Source organism: Mastomys coucha, unplaced genomic scaffold, assembly GCF_008632895.1.
Source record: "Mastomys coucha isolate ucsf_1 unplaced genomic scaffold, UCSF_Mcou_1 pScaffold9, whole genome shotgun sequence".
NCBI classification, from domain to species: domain Eukaryota; kingdom Metazoa; phylum Chordata; class Mammalia; order Rodentia; family Muridae; genus Mastomys; species Mastomys coucha.
This window is the reverse complement of record NW_022196915.1, coordinates 10,085,945-10,094,776: the sequence shown is the minus strand read 5'-3', so window position 1 is coordinate 10,094,776 and position 8,832 is coordinate 10,085,945. Positions and strand designations below refer to the sequence as shown.

General features: G+C 37.4%; 1 protein-coding gene and 1 pseudogene across 33 annotated transcripts in view; one reads left to right on the top strand and one right to left on the bottom strand.

Annotated features, from left to right (window-relative positions):
* Kcnma1 (potassium calcium-activated channel subfamily M alpha 1) overlaps positions 1-8,832 on the top strand; it is a 744,152-nt gene that overhangs the window by 713,767 nt on the left and 21,553 nt on the right. The window lies entirely within an intron of this gene.
* LOC116085114 lies at positions 2,324-8,343 on the bottom strand (annotated as a pseudogene).

Below are 8,832 nucleotides of genomic sequence, written 5' to 3'. Positions count from 1 at the left end.
ATATCTGGGTTGTTTCCAGGTTCTGGCTATTATAAATAAGGCTGCTATGAACATGGTGGAGCATGTGTGATTTTTTAATCTTAATACATCTTAGATTCTACTTTAAAAACTTTTACCAAAATGTATCTTTACCATACTATTATTTTCTCAAAAGATGTTAATATATGTACAATGTACATTGTATCTGTTTAATTATTTATTCAATTATTGTTATACTGCTAAAATTGTGTTTTAGATAGACAGTTTCCCCCAAACCCACTTGTGCAGAAATCATCTTTGACCAGTCATGTGTGATGCTTTATGAACTGTATCAGCTAACCCTCTCTGTAAAATCCTGGCTGGCCAGGCTTTGCACTTCTTCAGAGCTGTAGTCTCAGGCATGGCTCCTTACCTTAGCTGTTGTAGTCCTGAACTAACTGAAGGTATCACATAAACAAATGAGCATTTCTGAGTCCCAATAACAGTTAATTTAAAAAAATGACAGTAGCTATAACCAACCCCATGTCTTATAACCACTGAACTATGGATTCTCGTTGATAGAATTTCTAATCCTAGCCATAGTGGTCAGAAAAAATTTACTGTAAAACTTGAGAGGAAATATAAAGCTCTCTCCAAAAGTCATTTAATGCAATTGTATCCAATTGTCTTTTGATGTCCATGTGAAACGTACAATTAGGTACAGATCAAACCTAGCTTACTAGGGATAAGATGACAAGTAGCTATGTTACATGTTTTAAGAAACAGAGACTGTCTTTTTTCCCTAACAGTCTGATTCTTTGCAGATGATTCTTACTGTGGTCCATGTTTTAGAGCAAAAATCAATTCTTTCTAAAAGATTTACTCAGTTTTGAAATTATGAGCATGTACGTGTCATTGCGTGTGGGCATGTGCGTGTGAGTGAATTTGCCTGTAGAGGTATGGGTGATCAAAACCCAACTTAGGTTCTGAGTAGTAAGTGTTTTTAGTCGTTGAACAACCTCTTCTTCCCTGCACACATATCTTTATTCATGTCTAGAGACTGGTAGTAAAGAGATCAGCATTAATTATTTTATATTCTTTGCATGGTATTGTCCTTCTAAATTCTGATCTTGCTGTTGTTGGTATATTTTTTTCAAAGCATTATTTTTAGACTCATCAATTCATTAAATATCCTCTTGCTATTTCATTGTTTTATGACCTCATTTTTCATCATGCTTCTCACCTTAGAAAAGCATAATTAAACACACACACACACATTTATAGCATAGCTTTATTCGTTATAATGATTTTTGTCTTTAATCTGCTTTTATATTTTCAGGCTTATTCATGACATTTTTTGCATGTCATAATCAAATATCCCTTACATTTAAATAGTCTCTATTCTAAGTTTCATTTGGATCTTGATCTGCTGCTAGACATTCAACATATTTAGACCCATAGTTCTCAACCTGTGGACCCTACAGAGGCTGAATATCAGATATCCTGCACATTTGATATTATGACTCATAACAGCAGCAAAATTACAGCTATGAAGTAGCAACAAAAATAATTATATGTTTTAGGATCACCACAACGAGGAAGTGTACTAAAGGGTCACAGCTTTAGGAAGGCTGAGAACCACTGATTTAGAGGCTCCCCTGAAACATTGGATAGTTGCTATTGTTTCTGTTACATTTTATCCATAAAAAGTTGGAGCTCTTTTATAAATGTTAGCTATTATCATTATAAATTAAACTCAGCATATTTTAGAAATTTTCTTAAAATATATTTTGTTTTCCTATTTATTTTGTAGAAAAATACTAATCTGGCATTAATTTTGTTTTGCAATACAGCTGAACATTCTTTGCCATTGTATAGATTCTTTAGCTGATTATGTTCATTTATATTGCATATAATCCCATCTGTACTTCATCATTATTATAGTTTTTCCCTGATTCTATGATTACTTTTTATCATCCATCTTTTGGTGTATAAGTTAATATTTAAATGCTTAACTTTTTATGTCTAGTGATGCTTAAATTTGTAAATACTCAGTTCTGTGTTTAGCTCTGGTTAGTGTTTAATGGTCCCCTCTATAAATACACTCAAAACTGATACGTTAAGTATTAATATCTAGGAAACTTTGGCATCTCTTGTTTTTTTTCCTTGTATAACCAGTTTTAATGTCATTATTTCCCTTCTTCACCCTCCTATCTCATTTTTTTAATTAAAAAATCCATTTTAACTATATTGTACTAATAGATGATTTTATGTTGATATTTCTCTTTTCAGAATTAGTTTTGACATTTACCCTTAGTTGTTTAGTTTTTTTCTTCATTTGCATGTTTATTTGTTTAGTAAAGTTTTATTTTCCCAAATGTACACCTGATTGAACCTGTTCATGCATGTTCATGAGCAGCTGGGCGTCTCCACCCTTTGCGTTTCTGGTGTAAATGACTTGGGCTCTGTGCTTTGAAGCCAGCTTGCTGAGTCTTCCACTAAGTATCTCCTAAAGGACAGGCTGCCGTGACCGAGGAACTGGGAATCTTCAGTCTTCCAGAGACCACAGCTGGAGTAATAATCTTAGAGTTGGGAACTTCCTTATGGAGTTCCTTATATGGAGCTTTGTCAAACAAGGCTTGACTGTGGCTTATCCCTAGCTTTGCCTCGGGCCACTTCCCTTTGGCCTTGCCACCAGATTTACTTACTATGTCTTTGTCTTTTTTGGCTGACTTTCTATCATCTTTCTTCTTATCATCCTTGGGCCGTACAGTGAAGCTCAAAAGAGTGTGCTACCACTGTAGTCTCACCAAGATAATGGGGGTGGGGTGGGGGAAGCTTCACTGTTTTTAAGTGACAAGTATGACAGCCTTTTGAGCAGGCACATTTGCACCTGAGTGTGCCTTCTTGTGTGTGAAGGAGGCTAACAAGTCAGCATCATTTCTCTTCTATTATTTTTCACGTCATTTTTTTGAGACAGAATCTCCAACTGAACCAGGACCTCAAGGATTCCATAAGACTGGCTGGCATGTGAGCTCCTGGGATCATCTTGGTTTTGTCTTCCCGGGACTAGGATTACAGGCATGCACCAAGACTTGGCTTTGTATGTGGGTGTTGGGAATCTGAACTCAGTTCCTCATGCTTGTATGGCAGATATCATATTGACTGAGCTGATTACTCCTCATGACAGCATTGAACAGTTCCATGTCTTGATATATCTCTCCAGTATTTGAAAGCCTTTTAAGGTAAAGAAAAAAAATTAAATAGTATTTAAGAAAGCTGGTTTCTGCTTCAGAGTATCTTTTAAAAATCAACTGAATGACAGGCTGCAGAGTCAGCTCAGCAGCTATGAGGTTCTCACTACTCTTGCACATGACCTAAGTTCACTTCCTAGCACCCACGTGAGGCAGCTCCAAACTGCCTGTAACTCCAGCTCCAGGGCGTCCAGCACCCTCTTATAGCCTCCACAGGCATCTGCACTTGTATACACAGCCACACCCTACACAACAGTCTAAAATGAAATAATCGTTAAAAAGGAAGTGAATAAATTGTTCAGTACTCAAAGATCCAGAATCATTCCAATTGTTGGCACAGATTAGATTCACAGGTTCATAGCCTATAGAATCCTTGGAACAAAGCTGTCCTGTCAAACACTGTTGGCATTTCTTTCACATTTGTTACGGGAGCCTCCGTTTACCTAATGCTGTGCCTTCTTTTTTCTCTAAGAGCAGTATTGCCAGTCACTTTCCTTCTTCATTTACTAATGTAAATTCAGATATTCACTGGGCACAGGGCTTGGCACTGCTCTTGTTTCTTTGGTGTAGCCCTGACTCTGCTTCTTAGGTTCATGTTCCATTTAGGAGGGGTGGTGCTTGGATGAAGTGCTTTCTCATCTTTGTTTCTTCAATTCTTTACATGTCTTTAACATATGAGCACTACTGTTTAGCATATCCATCTCTGTCTTCAGCATTTATCAGATCCTGTTTTTTTTTCTAGGACAATAAAACACTCTCCATCACTGACTCCGTGTGTGTGTGTGTGTGTGTGTGTGTACATATGTATACATGTGCATGTATGTATGTATGTACTTACACCCTTTTCAGCTTTACAGCTTATTACTCCACAGATAAGAATTTAGCCATTACAAACATAATTATCTTGTAATCATGTAATTATCTTTTAACCAGTTCTTTTAAGAAGTGTTTTACTAGAATATTAATAGACTATAAAATTCACCCAAGTAAACAATTTTATGTTTTTTAAAGCATATATAAACATCCCCAAGGATCCCTTTTAGAACATACTTGTAACGTTCAAGAGAAATCTATCCTTGTTTTCCTTACTACTTTAGCTACTTAGCCCTGAACATACATTGATATTTATACCCATCTCCCTAGAATTGTCTCTTCTGGATGTTTCATATAAATAAAAACTTAATTTTTTATGGTTCATCCATGTTGTAGCATATGTTAGTACTCTATTTCTATTTATGCACAGATAATATTGATTCCATGGTTATAACAGCTGGTGATGCGTTCACTAGCTGATTGCCATTTTATTTGTTTCCAGTCCTTTTGTCTATGACAAATGATGCCATCATGAATCTCTCGGATTGGGTCTTTGTTCTAATGTGTATTTCACTTCCCTTGGGTGTATTAGACCTTCTGGGTCCTATGGTAACTTGAAGTTTACCCACTAAGGAACTTCCACACAGATTTCCAATGATTAGACTACTTATGGTCCTACTGGAAGTTTGTAAGGGCTTCCATTTCTCCACATTCTTATCAGCCTTGCTATTTATCTGTCTCTTGTTTTATCACAACTATCCCATTGGGTAAAGACAATTTTTCACTATGATTTTGATTGTATTGTCCTGTGGTACTAATCCTGGGCCTCTTTAGGTCTTTTGATCACTTGTCAATCTTGTTTTGAGGCCTCATCCTTTTTCTATTTTTCAAATTTATTGCTTTTTGGTTGTTGTGTTATTGGGGTATTTTAAACACTTGATACTACACCTTTATAAAATACACTCTTCTCCAATATTTTCACTAATTCTACAGAGAATTTTTGCTTTCTACATACTCTCCCCCAACGCATCATAAGTTTAAAACATTACAAGATATAAATTATCAAATTATCAGAGGTTGGGATTCTTTCACCTTTATTTCTAGTTGCTTTTTATATAATTGAGATAACATTTATGTCCATATGAAATTTAGAACTCACTTTCTTATGTTTCCTAAAAAAAAATGGGTCTCTAGTATTGATAAGAATGTTCTGGAACTATACCATGTTTAAGGGTTTTGCTGTTATTCTAATTTTATCTTCCAGTCCATGAACATTGGATATCCTTCCACTTATTTGGATTTCATTTATATCTTTTATAATTTTATATAGATTTCAATACACCAGCCCTTGAACTCTTTAAACAAATTTCTTCATAAATATTTTCCTTAAGTTTTTCTTGTTTATTGAAATTACATAGGGAAAGGATTTGTACATTTGCATGTTGATTTTTGTACCCTGAAATCTTACCAAACTCTTATTACTTATGATCGTTTAGTGCATTCCTCAGGACTTTATTTATACAGTGTCATTCCACCTGTAAATGCAGATGATCTTTATTCTTTTCCAATATGAATGCCTCTTTTCTTTCTTTCTTCATTTTTTAAAGACTTTTTCTTTAAGATTTATTATTTTATGTATGTGAGTACACTGTCATTGTCTTCAGACACACCAGAAGAGGGCATCAGATCCCATTACAGATGGTTATGAGACACCATGTGGTTGCTGGGAATTGAACTCAGGACCACTGGAAGAACAGTCACTGCTCTAGCCACTGGGCCATCTCTCTAACCCCCTCTTTTATTTCTTTCAAATTGGCTAGAACCTCCAGTGCAATTTAAGATGGAAGTCATGAAAGTAGTTCCTTTCACTCCTAATTGTAAGGGGAAAACATCTGGCCTATATGCTCCTTCGTGCATTGTTTGTTTGTTTTTTCTTCTCTTTTCACCCATATGTATGTATATATGTATACACACATGTGTGTGTATATAGTGAATTTTAGTCAGTTCTACTCTGCTCTTCTCATTTCTTTGTCCCACCGAAACTCTTTATCTCAGTAGTTCTCACTTATACTTTTCCTTGTTCATTTTGTCTGTGGCCCACTCAGTTTAATTAGAGTTTCTTGCCTGATCTTGATTAGGAGGATATTTACTAGAGCAAGGAAATTTGCCTGTGACTACATTACTGGCAAAAAGGATAGCCTTTCCTCCAACAGTTTTTAACTACCAATCATTCCTCCAGGAGGGGTAGGGTTTCACTGGCTCCTCCCCCTATCTGTGATGAAATATTAGTTGTCCCAATTGTGTGTTGTTCTTCTTATGCAGATGACCACAGCTGTCATCAATAAGTACATTGATCATGTCACATCCAGAAAGTTTTGTCCTTTCTTGTTCCCTGAGTCTCGGAGAGGGTGTTATAGCTCTCCCAGTTAGGCCACATCACTCTACCATTGCTTAGCTCTCCCAGTTAGGCCACATCACTCTGCCATTGCTTAGCTCTCCCAGTTAGACTACATCACTTTACCATTGCTTAGCTCTCCCAGTTAGACCACATCACTCTGCCATTGCTTACTCTCTGGTGATTGCCTACCCAATCATACAGATTCTTCTGCACTTCATACTGAAAACTGTTTCCTTCTGAAAGGAAAAATGTCCCCCATTTCTTTATGTGTCAGCAAATGGGGCTGTGAATGTTTGCCATCTATATACCTTGGGTTGGAATTCTCTCCCAGCCATTGGTCTAGAATGGTAATTGGAGTACAGAGGAACCTGTCAGTTTTATATCCAGCTCTCCCTTACTTACTATGGTAGATGGGACTTGGTGGGATATTCCCCTGCTTCTGAGGGTTGGGTATTAGACTATAGGGAAAACATTGGGAAATGTTAATAAGTCTTTAGTCAATGAATCAGTCTCCAGGATGTAGTCTACTGGGCCTTCTTTGTGTTTTTCCTTAGTCTAGAGCAGCAATTCTTAATCTGTAGGTCACAATTCCTTTGGAATCATAATGAATATCAGATATCTTTATTATGATTTGTAACAGTAGCAAAATAATAGCTATGATGTATCAACAAAAATAATTTTATGGTTGGGGGTATCACTACAGCACGAGTAACAGTACTAAAGGGTCCCCACAATTATGGCTGAGAACCACTGGTCTAGAGAGATCTTGGACACTGAGGCTGACTGAGAGAGAAGAGGTTCAAGGATGAAGGACAATAACGGCCTTCTAGCTTCTAGGACAAATCTGTAACAGGAAAGAACAGTCAAGGGATATTTGGGGATTAGAGTGAATGTCTTCTGTCATCAACAACAGTCCCTTCCCCAGTGTCTCTGGGATCAGGTCAAACATATTTACCAGCACTTCATGGGCCCTGAGTTTCTCAGTCCCTCAGGTGCCAAGAATCAGGAATCCTATACCTGCTCTGATATTCAACCTTACATATGATAACACTGAGACCAAAAAGTTTCAGAACTTTCTAAGGCCACAGATTCTGAGAGAAGAAAGCATTTTACTGTGGGATCCTGATTGAAAACAAAAACAAAAACAAAAACAAAAACAAAACAAAAAATGAGAGGGTTCTTCTTTAAAAAACAAAACAAAACAAAAAACAAAAACAAAAACAAAAAAAACATTGATGTTGGTAAGTATACAAATACTGTCTTGCTTCTGTGCACCCAAATATCAATCCTGACACTATGGCCACAATAAAAATTCAGTATGACTGGACTGCTACCCAAAGGAGGGCAGTCCCTGAGACTCCAGCCCCTTTACCCATCCCATACGCATCTGCTCCCTTGGGTATCCTAAGCTCTGCTTGTCCACACCAGGGAACAGCTGAACTCTGAACATAAATTCTCAGCTGGATAGCCTGCATGTAATTTTTCCCAGCATTCTTTGCAGTCAGAATTCTATGTGCTCTTTGGTTGAGTGTTTTAATAAGGAACATGAAATCCAGGTCCTCTAGCAATATCTTTGACTTGAAAGCCCATGTGGAATTCTTCGCAAATAAACTTAATCTTAATAACCATGCTGATTTAAGTGGCTGTAAACACTGACGCCCAGGGCAGACTAACACAGAGCTAGTGACAGAGTGGAAGGAGCCCTCATCCCAGTCTGCTTTGTTCTCTGTGGACCCACTGTCAAGTAAACTCTCAAAAAAGTTGCAGATAAGAACGCACCTGTCTTTTCTAACACACTGGTGAGGCACATAGATCCTTGAAAGCCATAGCCAGGATAGGGTTTGATTTTATTTAGATGCTTTGCTTTCTTCTCATACCACCTTTACCTGGTGTTTTCTCACACTTGGCTGGGCAACTCATGCTGTTATAAGGTCTTTTCTTAGACTTTAATTAATTTTTTTACAGCCCTCATTGCCTTCTTCCGGAAAGGCATGCTACTATATTCTAGGTGGGAGAGAAATGTACATGTAGGGAAAGTTCTTTAATCAGCTAGGTTTGCCTCAGACAGATGAGGCTATTTGCAAAAAATCCAATAAGCTACTCAGCTCAGAGATTTATGCAACTGGTTTATTGGTGAGGCCTTCTGGGTCCAGGCATCATCAAAGCCTATGATAAATTGTTGAGTGTGTGGCATCCTAGATTCTCTTGGCATCTCATTCCATAGAGAAAGAAGTTGTGCCACTTGCGGGTGGCCTCCTAGCCTATGGGTGACAGGCTCTCAAAGGTTGCTCTCTTTTGGGGAGCAGCCCAGGCATGCTGTGTTAATTTCTGTCTCCAGTGTCAGAGTTGATGTTTAGGTTTACAGAGGCAAGGTAGTATTTGTATACCTGTCAATAGTAGGGTTTTTTT